At 34.6% G+C, this 14,712-nt stretch overlaps 1 protein-coding gene and 1 long non-coding RNA gene across 2 annotated transcripts in view; both read right to left on the bottom strand.

Annotated features, from left to right (window-relative positions):
- The window catches only part of LOC127701145 (tetratricopeptide repeat protein 12-like), a 157,676-nt gene that overhangs the window by 112,610 nt on the left and 30,354 nt on the right, over window positions 1-14,712 (bottom strand). The window lies entirely within an intron of this gene.
- On the bottom strand, window positions 8,832-13,890 carry LOC127701215 (uncharacterized). The gene is made up of 3 exons (XR_007981879.1): window positions 12,976-13,890; window positions 10,212-10,280; window positions 8,832-9,458 (listed from the first exon to the last, which is right to left on the bottom strand). It is a non-coding gene; the product is annotated as an uncharacterized LOC127701215 (long non-coding RNA).

Raw genomic sequence — 14,712 nt, 5'->3', positions numbered from 1 at the left:
TATGGTCCAATATCCAAAATATAAATACACGGTTAGATTCAGCATATCAAAGAACCCCATATATTAAATTTTTGTTGAAATCCAACAAAGTTTAATTTTGGACCCTTTGGACCCCAATTTGGACCAACTTGAAAATTGTGCACAAAATCAAAAATCTAAATATATGCTTAGATTCAGCATATCAAGGAACCCCAAAATTCATTTTTTGTTAAAATCAAACTAATTTTAATTTTGAATACTTTGGACCTAAATGTAGACCAGTTTGAAAAACGGGCCCAAACTCAACAAGAGGCTGTCAGAGTGACAGCAAACCGGATTTTCCTGCAGAGGTCAAACCCTGAACAGTTGAGCAAGTATGGACACTACATTTAAGCTTAAAACAGCTCTGAATTTGGATTGTGATTGAATATTAGACACAGCATAGGTTTGTGACACAAAATGAATGTGGTTTAAGAACTGAAATACTTGAAATTGGACATTTAAATACCTATTATGGTCCAATATCAAAAATCTAAGTACATATTAGAATCAGCATATCAAATAACCCCAAGAATTCAATTTTTGATGAAATCAGACAAAAGTTTAATTTAAGACCCTTTGGACCTCAATGTGGACCAATTTGATAAAGGAGCCCACAATCCAAAATCTCTCAATACATGGTTAGATTCAGCATTTCAAAGAACCCCATCAATTATTTTTTTGTTGAATCAAACAAAGTTTAATTTTGGACCCTGATTTGGACCAACTTGACAACTGGGCCCAAAAATCTAATATTTAAATACAGGTTTAGATTCAGCATTTGAAAGAACCCTATATATATTTAATTTATGTTGAAATGAAACACAGGTTAATTTTATCCATAATATTTTCTGTGCAAAGGGAAATAACTCAAACTGGATATGATGCAATTTTTCAAATTATAATCAATAATATAATAACAACAATCAGTGATGACTAAGTTCTCTAAAATTAGATATGATTTAACACTCAAACATTGTTAGAATCAGCATATCAAAGAACCAAAGAATTCAATTTTTGATGAAATTAATCAAAAGTGTAATTTAGGACCCTTTGGACCTCAATGTGGTATTATCTTATTAATAATGAAAAGAAATACAGGTTTAGATTAAGCATCTCAAAGAACCCTATATATATTCAATTTATGTTGAAATCAAACACAGTAATTTTGGACTCCAATTTGGACCAACTTGAAAAATGGGCCCAAAATCCGAAATCTAAATATGTTTATTAATAGACAATATAAGCTTAGTTTTTAAAGGAGTTTACTTCATCAAAAAAAAAATATATAGCATTCAGAAAATTAGTGTTTACAGAATAACAAACAAACTTGCCACAAAATTCTACAAACAATTTACCAAAGAAAAGAAGAAAAAAATCCAAAATTTTATTTATCATTAATACAATGTCATTTCAAAATCTATAAAACTTATCAGTAACAAGAAATAATTGTAACAGAATGCTGTTACGAAGTCTCCCAAACAAAGCTCCAATAATTCGTCATTCCCATTGTCGCTTGACATTGGGCAATGTCCAGTACAAATTGGTTTATGATATGTATTAGTGACGCCTATGGATATACCCTGTATGTCATTCAAATCTTCTTGAAATTACGAACAGGAATTTATATGGTTAATGGCTGGAGATCTCGACCGTTTACAAGTTCTCAAAAGGGGGGGTGATCCCCAGGGGACTCTCCCTTTATTTCATATGATTTGTTTTTTTTGTCTCGTACAAGAATATATATGGTTTAGGGGTGGAGATCTCGACCTTTTACAACTTCTTAAACAGGAGGGGGGTGGGGGTGACCCCAGGGGACTCACCTTATATTTCATTTGATTTGTTTTATGGTCCCATACAAGAATATATATGGTTTCGGCGTGGGGATCTTGAACGTTTACAAGTTTTCAAAAAGAAGGTGGGGTAGGGGTTACCCCAGGGGATTTCCCCTTAATTTCATTTGATTTGTTTTATTGTCCCATTCAAGAATATATATGGTTAAGGGGTGGGGATCTAGACCATTTACAAGTTTTCAAATAGAAGGGGGTGGGGGTGACCCCCATGGACTTCCGCTTTATTTCATTTGATTTGTTTTATTGTCCCATACAAGAATATATATGGTTTAGGGGTGGGGATCTTGACCGTTTACAAGTTTTCAAAAAGAAAGGGGGTGGGGGTGACTCCCATGGACTTCCCCTATATTTCATTTGATTTGTGTTATTGTCCCATACAAGAATATATAAGGTTTAGGGGTGGGGATCTCGACCGTTTACAAGTTCTTAAACAGGAGGGGGTGGGGTGACCCCAGGGGACTCGCCTTATATTTCATTTGGGTCAATATCCCTAATGCGCCTCGAAATGAGGAACTCAAAAGTTGTGTGTAAACAAAAAATCTCTGTGTAGTGATATTGGACATGTTTCTATTTTTTACAAATGACTGAGCTTAACCATTTGTGGTGATTAGGAAAGTAGAGGAACATAGAATAAATGTGTAAAAACTATGGAGCTATTAAATGTGTTCAAAGTATTAAATTTTCAAAGAACTTATTGTGTCAAAAAAGGGATTTTTCACCACGAGGAGCCGCATCATGAAAGGATGTTCGGGGTATGCTAATTTACGGAAAAAGTAATCTCACTTCGTACCCCGAAAATTTAACCACATATGTGAAAATGTCACAGCTTCGAAACGAGCTATCATACATATCCAAGTTTATGATATGGACTGAGCTACAGGAAAAAACGTTACCATTACCGCCAATGTAAAAACAATTAAAGATATTGACCAATTTGATTTGTTTTATTGTCCCATACAAGAATATATATGGTTTTGGGGTGGGGATCTTGACCGTTTACAAGTTTTCAAAAAAAAGGGGGGTGGGGGTGACCCCAGGGGACTCCCCCTCAATTTCATTTGATTTGTTTTATTGTCCCATTCAAAAATATATATGGTTTAGGGGTGGGGATCTAGACTTTTTACAAGTTATCAAAAAGAAGAAGGGGTGGGGTGACCCCAGGGGACTCGCTTTTTATTTCATTTGATTTGTTTTATTGTCCTTTACAAGAATATATATGGTTTCGGGGTGGAGATTTTGACCGTTTACAAGTTTTCAAAAAAAAGGGGGGTGGGGGTGACCCCAGGGGACTCCCCCTCAATTTCATTTGATTTGTTTTATTGTCCCATTCAAGAATATATATGGTTTAGGGGTGGGGATCTCAACGGTTAACAAGTTCTTAAACAGGATGGGGTGGGGTGACCCCAGGGGACTCGCCTTTTATTTCATTAGATTTGTTTTATTGTCCCATACAACAATATATATGGTTTTGGGGTCGGGATCTTGACCGTTTACAAGTTTTCAAAAAGAAGGGGGTGGGGGTCACCCCATGGACTTCCCCTATATTTCATTTGATTTGTGTTATTGTCCCGTACAAGAATATATATGGTTTAGGGGTGGGGATCTCGACCGTTTTCAAGTTCTCAAAAAGTAGGGGGTGGGGTTGAACCCGAGGACTCGCCTTTTATTTCATTAGATTTGTTTTATTGTCCCATACAACAATATATATGGTTTAGGCCAACTTTAGGGGTGGGGATCTCAACCGTTTACAAGATAAAAGCACATTCTCAAATTGAAAGGGGGTGGGGGTAAGAATATATATGGTTTAGGGAGACTTAATTATCTACAAAATGTCTAATATATACAGTCCTACAGATCTTATCAGGAAACAGAAAATTTTCAAATAAATCTGTCACTCCAATGATATCATATGCTAAGATATAACCCAGATCTAATTAATAATTAATAATGTAATTAACTTCAAAATGTCTAATAATATAGCTTATAATCATTACCACTTAGAAATAGATAATTTTCAAATAAATCTGTCACTCCAATATTTTGTTGTGAGATAAGACATTATGCTTAGTCATGAAAAAGATAACAAGAGTAAAATATTCAACTAGAGGCTCTAAAGAGCCGGTGTCGCTCACCTTGGTCTATGTGCATATTAAACAAAGGACACAGATGGATTCATGATAAAATTGTGTTTTGGTGATGGTGATGTGTTTGTAGATCTTACTTTACTGAACATTCTTGCTGCTTACAATTATCTCTATCTATAATGAACTTGGCCCAGTAGTTACAGTGGAAAATATTTTGTAAAAATTTACAAAAATTTACAAAATTTATGAAAATTGTGAAAAATTGACTATAAAGGGCAATAACTCCTTAAGGGTCAATTGATAATTTTGGTCATGTTGACTTATTTGTAGATCTTACTTTGCTGTACATTATTGCTGTTTACAGTTTATTTCTATCTATAATAATATTCAAGATAATAACCAAAAGCTGCAAAATTTTCTTAAAATTACCAATTCAGGGGCAGCAACCCAACAACGTGTTGCCTGATTGGTCTGAAAATTTCAGGGCAGATAGATCTTGACCTAATGAACAATTTTATCCTGTCAGATTTGCTATAAAGGTTTTGGTTTCAGAGATATGAGCCAAAAACTGCCTTTTTCCCTATGTACTATTTTTTAGCCATGTCGGCCATCTTGTTTCGTGGGTGGGGTCATCGGACACATTTTTTAAACTAAATACCCTAATGATGATTGTGGACAAGTTTGGTTAAATTTGTCTTAGTAGTTTCAGAGGAGAAGATTTTTGTAAAAGATTACAAAAATTTACGAAAAATTGTTAAAAATTGACTATAAAGAGCAATAACTCCTTAAGGGTTCAACTGACCATTTTGGTCAAGTTGACTTATTTGTAGATCTTACTTTGCTGAACATTATTGCTGTTTACAGTTTATCTCTATCTATTATTATATTCAAGATAATAACCAAAAACGGCAAAATTTCCTTAAAATTACCAATTCAGGGGCAGCAACCCAACAACGGGTTGTCAGATTCATCTGAAAATTTCAGGGCAGATAGATCTTGACCTGATAAACAATTTTACCCCCATGTCAGATTTGCTCTAAATGCTTTGGTTTCAGAGATATAAGCCAAAATCTACATTTTACCCCTATGTTCTATTTTTAGCCATGGCGGCCATCTTGGTTGGTTGGCTGAGTCACCGGACACATTTTTTAAACTAGATACCCTAATGATGATTGTGGCCAAGTTTGGTTTAATTTGGCCAAGGAGTTTCAGAGGAGAAGATTTTTGTAAAAGTTAACGACGCCGACGAAGACGGACGCCAAGTGATGAGAAATAGCTCACTTGGCCCTTTGGGCTAGGTGAGCTAAAAATTCCACTTTTGAATATTAATAAAAATGGCGATAACTCACAAAGGAGATATACTAATATCTTGAAAATTGAACTAGACCTTCATTAAGTCCCAGGAAACAACATATTTAAATTTGAAAAAAATTTGTTAAAGCGTTTTCATGTTATTCTGCTGACAAGCTGTTTGGCAGCCGCCCTTCGTATGTCACCATTTTAATAACCGATATTTCCTTCGAAAATCCGGTTAATAAAATGCTCCACTAGGGCGCATTGCTACGACCACAGAGGACAGTTTGGGCAAGTATGGACACTACATTCAAGCTTGATACAGCTCTGAATTTGGATTGTGATTAAATATTTGACACATCATAGGTTTCTGACACAGAATAAATGTGGTCAAAGAACTAAAAATTTTGAAATTGGACTTTTACCTTTTATGGTCAAATATCCAAAATCTAAATACACGGTTAGATTCAGCATATCAAAGAACCCCATATATTCAATTTTTGTTGAAATCAAACAAAGTTTAATTTTGGACCCCGAATTTGGACCAACTTGAAAACTTGGCCCAAAATCAAAAATCTAAATACATGTTAAGACTCACCATATCAAAAAAACCCTTGAAAGCAATTTTTGTTAAAAGCAAACAAAGTTTAATTTTGGACCCTTTGGACTTTAATGATTATGTTAACCAACTTGAAAACCAGTCCCAAAACACAGTTAGATTCAGCATATCAAAGAAAACCAATAATTCAATTTTTGATGAAATCAAACAAAGTTTAATTTTGGACCCTTTAGACCTTAATATGGACAAAATCCAAATTCTAAATACACGGTTAGATTCAGCATATTAAAGGACCCCAAATATTCAAGACTTTGAATTAAACCCAATTGAAATTGGTCAAGAAATAAGCAATTTATACAAAGTATTACAAAAGTATTGTTTTTGGCCCCTTTTTCTTAACAGTTAGGGTCATAACCCCCAAAATCAATCCCAACCTTTCTTTTATGGTATGGAACCTTGTGGTACAATTTCCTAGTGATCTAGTTATTGTCCAGAAACCAGAAAATACTAGTTTTTTGGCCTCTTTTCAGCCCTAATTCATAAACAGTTTGGGACATTACCCCCAAAATCAATCCCAACCTTCCCTTTGAGGTATAGAACCTTGTGGTAAAATTTCCTATTAATCCATACACTTATACACAAGTAATTGTCCTGAAACAAAAAAAATGCTTGTTTTTGGCCCCTAATTACTAAACAGCTACGACAATAACCCCCAAAATCAACCCCAACCTTTCTATTGTGGTATGGAACTGTGTGCTACAATTTCATAGAGATCCATACACATATACTCAAGTTATGGTCTGGAAACCAAAATGTTTTCGGATGACAAAAAAAAATGCGTTTTTGGCACCTAGTTCCTAAACAGCTAGGACAATAACCCCACAACGCAATCCCAAAATTCCTATTGTGGTATATAACCTTGTGCTACAACTTCATAGAGATCCATACACTTATACTCAAGTTATTGTCTGGAAACCAATATGTCTTCAGACAACAAATGTTTTTGGAACGCAGATGTCTTTGGACAATAAATGCCTTCGGACGACGACATCGCCGTAACATAATACGAACGCAAAAATTTTGCTGTCATATAAAAATTTGAAAATGTGACTTTTCATAGTTTTACTGGGAACATTGTGCCATCAATGCATCAATATTTCCACCTAATCAACATTAAATAAGTATTGTTTGTATGGGGTTTCCCATTCATCAATCCCTAATTGTTTCAAAATGTTTCACCTTGTAGAGAAAAATATTTTAGAAAATTGGCCAACCAGAATAAACGATTGCCTCTGGAGAGTTTGTTTTTGTCCCACTTTCTGACTTACTACAACCTTGGTTTTTAAAACTAAAGGCTCCAAAGACCCTGAGTCGCTCACTTAGGTCTATTTGCATCTTCAACAATGGGCACTCTCCAACATTGTGGTCTAGAATAGAATTCATGACAAAAATCTCTTTTTTTTGTTTATCCTGAATTGCTGATTTTTTTTTCTTCCAAAACACCAAAAAGGGTAAACAATCGTCATTTAAGGACAATCACTCCTATACAGAATCTACTAACGATTTCAGAAAAATTTCACTTATTTGTATATCTTGTCTTGCTGAAGATTTTTGCTATTTAAAGTGTCTTTCTATCTTCTATAGTTTTCAAGATAATAGGCAAAAAACTTAAAATATTGGTAAAATCGTCATTGAAGACCAAGAACTCTTATAAAGAGTAGACTGATGATTTCTGCTATGTTGACTTATTTGAAGATCTGGTCTTGCTGATCACTTTTGCTATTTAAAGTGGCTATATATCTACAAATGTATCTATAATAGTTTTCATGATAAGAGGCAGAACACTAAAAATGGGTAAAAATCAACATTAAAGAGCAATAACTCCAATAAGGAGTGAACTGATAATTTCAACCATGTGAACTTATTGTAGATCTTGTCTTGCTGATCATTTTTGCTTTTTTCAGTTTCTATCCATCTATTATAGTTTTTTCAGATATTAGGCAAAAATGCAAAAAATTTATAAAAATAGTCATTGAAGGGCATTAACTCCAATAAGGGGTCAACAACGATTCAGCTATGAAATTTGATTGGAGATCTTGCCTTGCTGATCATTTTTGCTTATTCAAGATTTCAAGTTTCTAATAAAAATCTTCATTAAAAGACAATAACTCCAATAAGGAGTCATCTGAAGACTCGACCATGTTGACTTATTTGTAGACCTTGTCGTCCTGATCATTTTTGCTTTTGAAGTTTCTATTAACTATTAAAATTATCAAGATAATAGGCAATAAAAAGATGCGCCATGAGTGCATGATATGCTGGTCGATTTTCAAAGAATAAAGTTCCATAACTCCTCAATGTCATATCAGAAATTTATAAAAAAAAATAAAGGGAGGTTATTCTAATAGATATAAACCAGTCACCAAAGTTTCATGGAAACTGCTCAAAAAACTTTCAAGTTATTGTCCGAAAACTGGAAAATCATCCCTTTTTTATGAATAAAATCAAACAACTCGGAAACGTAAAATCTAAAATTTATAAAAATCAAAAGGGAGCATACGTCAATATATATAAACAATTCACCAAAGTTTCTTGCAAATTGGTGAAAGTGTTTTTGAGTTATTGTCTGAAAGCTGGAAAATCCCCCTTTTTTAATGAATAAAACCACATAATTCAGAAATGTAATATCTAAAATTCATAAAAATACAAAGGGAGCTCACATCAATAGATATTAACAAATCCCCAAAGTTTCTTGCAAATTGGTGACAGAGTTTTTGAGTTATTGTCCGAAAACTGGAAAATCCCCCTTTTTCAATGAATAAAACCCCATAACTCAGAAACGTAGAATCTAATATTTATAAAAATTGAAAGGGAGCTCACGTCAATAGATATAAACAATTCACCAAAGTTTCATGCAAATTGGTAAAAGTGTTTTTGAGTTAATGTCCGACATGTTGACGACGGACAGACAACGGTATACCATAATACGTCCCGTAAACGGCCGTATAAAAATGAACAAATTGGTAAAATTAATAATATAAGTACAATAACTCCTATGATAAGAATATTTTCTTATATATTTTGATATAAATGGACAATAGTTGGGTCAATATCTTTAATTGTTTTTCCATAGGCGGTAATGGTAACGTTTTTTTCTGTAGCTCTGTCCATATCGTAAACTTGGATATGGATGATAGCTCGTTTCGAAACTGTGACATTTTCACATATGTGGTTAAATTTTCGGGGTACGAAGTGAGATCACTTTTTCCGTAAATTAGCATACCCCGAACATCCTTCCTTGATGCAGCTCCTCGTGGTAAAAAATCCCTTTTTTAACACAATAAGTTCTTTGAAAATTCAATACTTTGAACACATTTAATAGCTCCATAGTTTTTACACATTTATTCTATGTTCCTCTACTTTCCTAATCACCACAAATGGTTGAGCTCAGTCATTTGTAAAAAATAGAAACATGTCCAATATCACTACACAGAGATTTTTTGTTTACACACAACTTTTGAGTTCCTCATTTCGAGGCGCATTAGGGATATTGACCCATATTGAAATCCATAGTTCTGATTTTTCCAAATATTTTTGTGTGATCTTCATCAGTATGACTTTCTGAATAAATCTGTGAATTTTTGTCCATTTCTGAAAAAAAATAAAGTTGTTCCAGCATTATAAGGTAATGACACTTTTATCGCTATATTTATTTATTTTGAATACAATGCGTATGTATAATTAATTTCTTCCAGTATACCTTCACTAGTCAAAACATGGACAAAACATCTGATGATAACCTTAAATTACAATACACAGACCCTGTTAAAGCATTCAATAAAATTTTCTGATGCCTAAAAGTGCATTTTGACTGAGAAATTATGCAAAAATGTAGATCTCATAAAAAAAACACCAAAATACTTAATTATTTTTACCAGTGGAAATCTGGTATTTTATACAGTAGAAACCACTCTAAACTACTGTGAATGTCATTTTTATCATATAATTAGAGTGCAAATTTTCAAAACTTGTCTTTTCACATACTTCTATTTGAAAAAAAAGTCTTTTACATGTATTTCAGTGAAAACCCTTTATCAGTGAGAAATGCCCATGAGGTTTGAAAGGAAACATTGTGACATCACAGGTATTATGGCGTCATTAAATAACGACAGATCAAAATAATGCTAACTATAGTTTGCAGTGTTACATGAGGGACAGTTACCGCAAGGTTTAACTCGAAAAATGGAGTCGAGAAGATCAGTAACTAAGCATTTTTATATAATATCAAGACCATAGCAACAGTTTTCATATCAGCATATTTTTAACATACCGACTGTAATTTCAATTGCATAAATACCATAAATAAACAATTTAGAGCTTGCCTAATAAAAACAAAATGCTTACCAGTTATTCAGAACTTTTTAAAACCTCTAGTTTGCAGTCTCAGGTTAAATAGTAATGATATGTCTGGAACTGAAATAAGACAAAAAATTTACTCAGGCTGTGTTGTCATTTGATTTAAATACACAAGTATTATTGAGAGAGAATTAGAGGCTCTCAAGAGCCTGTGTCGCTCACCTGATTCTACTTTGGTTTTGGAAATCATGTAAAAATAGATTAAAATCATAACAGATACCCTAAAAATGAGTGAGGCCAAATTTGGTTTAATATTGGTCCTGTAATTTAATAAAAAATCCTGGTGGCCATCTTCAACAGTAAATCGGCAACAAAGTAGCAACACTTAATCAGCACCTCATAAGAAACATTTATGCCATGTTTTGGTTTCATTCCATTCAGTGCACCTCTAGAAGAAGCATTTGTTTGTATTTCCCATAGGGTCTTATGTTAAAGGAAGTCCCCCTATTGGCGGCCTTAATGGATGAAGGATCAGCTTCAAAGTAACAAAACTTAATCAGCATCTCATAAGGAATATTCATGCCATGTTTGGTTTCAATCCATTCAGTATGTGGTTCTCTAAAAGAAGACATTTGTATACATGTATTGTCATAGGGTCCTTTGTTAAACATTGTCCCCATCTGGCAGCATCATGGATGGAGGATCAGCTTCAAAGTAACAACACTTGGTCAGCACCTCAAAAGGAACATGCATGCCATGTTTTGTTTCATTCCATTCAATGGTTCTCTAAAAGAAAACATTTGTACGTATTTCTCATAGGGTCCTATGTTAAACTAAGTCCTCCGCTGACGGCCATCTTAGATTATGGATCGGCTTCATAGTAACAACACTTGGTCAGCACCTCATAAGGAACATTCATGCCATGTTTGGTTTCATTCCATTCAGTGTTTCTCTAAAAGAAGACATTTGTATGTATTTCCCATAGGGTCCTATGTTTAACTAAGTCCCCCGCTGGCTGCCATCTTGGATGATGGATCAGCTTCAAAGTAACAACACATGGTCAGCACCTCATAAGGAACATTCTTGCCATGTTTGGTTTCATTCCATTCAGTGGTTCTCTAAAAGAAGACATTTGTATGTATTTCCCATAGGGTCCCATGTTAAACTAAGTCCCCCGCTGGCGGCCATCTTGGATTATGGATCAGCTTCAAAGTAACAACACTCGGTCAGCACCTCATAAGAAACATTCATGCCATGTTTGGTTTCATTCCATTCAGTGGTTCTCTTAAAGAAGACGTTTGTACGTATTTCCCATAGGGTCCAATGTTAAACTAAGTCCCCTGCTGGCGGCCATCTTGGATTATGGATCAGCTTCATAGTAACAACACTTGGTCAGCACCTCATAAGAAACATTCATGCCATGTTTGGTTTCATTCCATTCAGTGGTTCTCTAAAAGAAGGCATTTGTATGTATTTCCCCTAAGTCCCATGATAAACTAAGTCACCCGCTGGCGGCCATCTTGGATTATGGATCGGCTTCAAAGTAACAACACTCGGTCAGCACCTCATAAGGAACATTCATACCATGTTTGCTTTCATTCCATTCAGTGGTTCTCTAAAAGAAGACATTTGTATGTATTTCCCATAGGGTCCTATGTTAAACTAAGTCCCCCGCTGGCGGCCATCTTGGATTATGGATCAGCTTCAAAGTAACAACACATGGTCAGCACCTCATAAGGAACATTCATACCATGTTTTGTTTCATTCCATTCAGTGGTTCTCTAAAAGAAGACATTTGTATGTATTTCCCATAGGGTCCCATGTTAAACTAAGTCCCCCGCTGGCGGCCATCTTGGATTATGGATCCGCTTCAAAGTAACAACACTCGGTCAGCACCTCATAAGGAACATTCATACCATGTTTGGTTTCATTCCATTCAGTGGTTCTCTAAAAGAAGACATTTGTATGTATTTCCCATAGGGTCCTATGTTAAACTAAGTCCCCCGCTGGCGGCCATCTTGGATTATGGATCGGCTTCAAAGTAACAACACTCTGTCAGCACCTCATAAGAAACATTCATGCCATGTTTGGTTTCATTCCATTCAGTGGTTCTCTAAAAGAAGACATTTGTATGTATTTCCCATAGGGTCCAATGTTAAACTAAGTCCCCCGCTGGCAGCCATCTTGGATGATGGATCCGCTACAAAGTAACAACACTTGGTCAGCACCTCATAAGGAACATTCATGCCATGTTTGGTTTCATTCCATTCAGTGGTTCTCTAGAAGAAGTTCAAAATGTAAAAAGTTAACGCCGACGCCGGACGACGGACGCCAAGTGATAAGAAAAGCTCACTTGGCCCTTCGGGCCAGGTGAGCTAAAAAATCAAATTTTTGAAAGTTTTAACACAAAGAAAGATAAAGGCTTCTCCCTTGTGGCTTATCAACCTTCATTTAAACCTTTTATATTAGAAGCAATGAGTAGTAGCTTAATAGTTGAATAGGTGCAGCACTATTGTTTTCAAAAGGTTTGACCCTCCCTCTTTTTCACTGAGAAAAGACAATATCGTGTGATTTGCTAGTGTGCATTAAAATATAATAGTTCATGATTTTCTTAATACATGTTTGTCTGTTTATTTGCATATAATTTCTAATGACTAGGGGTCAAATTATTGGTTAAAAGCACATGTGATGATGTATCTCACTTTACTCGTATGAAGACTGAAGTGTGTTATTTCCCTTGATTATCAGTTAATTCCTGTAGACCGGAATGATAATTACATAACAAAGACTGTATTGTGTCATGTTTACTTACAATTTAATAATATTAAATGTTTCCATAAGCAGTTCATGCCTTTTTCAAGTAAATAACAATTGCTTTTCTGATCTCTCGGGGTAAACAAAGTTATGATTGTGCCTAAAAGAAGTGTTCAGCCCCGTGCCAGTAATGCATTTCAAAAGCGAACATTTTTGCTAATCTTTATCGATAATGTTTATCTAAAACCAGCTGGGATAACTAGGTATAAATAAAAGACTACTAACTGTTATTTTCACAATTTTCTCAGGTTTACAAGGTGCAATCATCCATAAATCAGTCTGAAAACTGCTGAAAATCTTCTTGTAATTTGGGTCAATATCTTTAATTGATTTTCCATAAGCGGTAATGGTAACGTTTTTTTCTGTAGCTCTGTCCATATAGTAAACTTGGATATGTATGATAGCTCGTTTCGAAGCTGTGACCTTTTTACATATGTGGTTAAATTTTCGGGGTACGAAGTGAGATTACTTTTTCCGTAAATTAGCATACCCCGAACATCCTTTCGTGATGCGGCTCCTCGTGGTAAAAAATCCCTTTTTTAACACATTAAGTTCTTTGAAAATTTAATACTTTGAACACATTTAATAGCTCCCTAGTTTTTGCGTAAACCCCTGAGGGTTTACGCAGTATATATTGGACGACCTCCGTAGTCTTTCGGAACACCGGAAGTCTTTTTCTGAATACATCTGTTCTTTTCTACGACCACCTGCGTAATAGGTAATTAATTGATCTAATGAATATTCATTACCGTTATACCGTTGTTGAAGAGATAAGTGTTTATCGAGACTATATAAACAAGTCTAAATTGAAAACGGCGTTCAAACCTATGATTGCGTTGGATAAAAACCGCAATTTTTATACGTGTGCATGCAAAACAAATTTCTTGGTAAAGGGGTCTAAATACAGCACAAAAATCATTTTTCAAAAGACCAAAAAAGTGAAAATATATTTTAACAAAACACATTTGATTAGCAGGTCGAACAACGGATGTTCTTAAACCTTGCTGACTGTCATGGCGATTGCCAAATAAACGGATCACAGATGTAACAAAATGGATCTTAATTATCAATTTAATACCAAACTGAAAACAATAAACTTGCGGAAAAGATGGTATACCGCAAACATGATGTGTAAAAATTTGTACACCATATCCGGATTTCGACAATTAATGTCTCTTCAGTGATGTTAGGAATCGAAACGGTATTTGGAAGGCCATATAATTTACCTTAATTTGAGATTGACTCTTGAATTTTGAAGAGTCGAAATAGGATGAACGGATCATATAAACCAGAAGGCAAATATAATACAAGCCCAAACGAAAAAAAAAAATAACAAGTCTAAATTGAAAACAACGTTCAAACCTATGATATCGAGACTATATATATATATTTGATATCCTCTGAGACTATTATACTAATATATTTTGTCACAGATATCCTACATCAGTAATTAATTGATAGAAGATGATGTGTGAAGTTTTCTGAAGCACAAGCTGTGCTCCCATATGGGATAAGATTTTAAGCGGAAAAACGTGACTGTCAGTGAATAGATAGAACGTTTTTATGATTTTAAAATTTGGCCATTTTTTAGCGAAATGAAAAAAAAAGAGCTCAGTCCATTTAAGCAGCGTTTAAATTCTTAACAGAATAAAGTACGGCCATACGGTTGCCAGTAATTGCTCACCTCCACTTCATTTTAACTCTAGTGGATAGTTGTCTCTTTGGCAATCATACC

Source organism: Mytilus californianus, unplaced genomic scaffold (assembly GCF_021869535.1).
Source record: "Mytilus californianus isolate M0D057914Y unplaced genomic scaffold, xbMytCali1.0.p SCAF_5, whole genome shotgun sequence".
Classification (NCBI taxonomy): Eukaryota; Metazoa; Mollusca; class Bivalvia; order Mytilida; family Mytilidae; genus Mytilus; species Mytilus californianus.
This window is presented reverse-complemented; position numbering and strand designations above follow the sequence as displayed.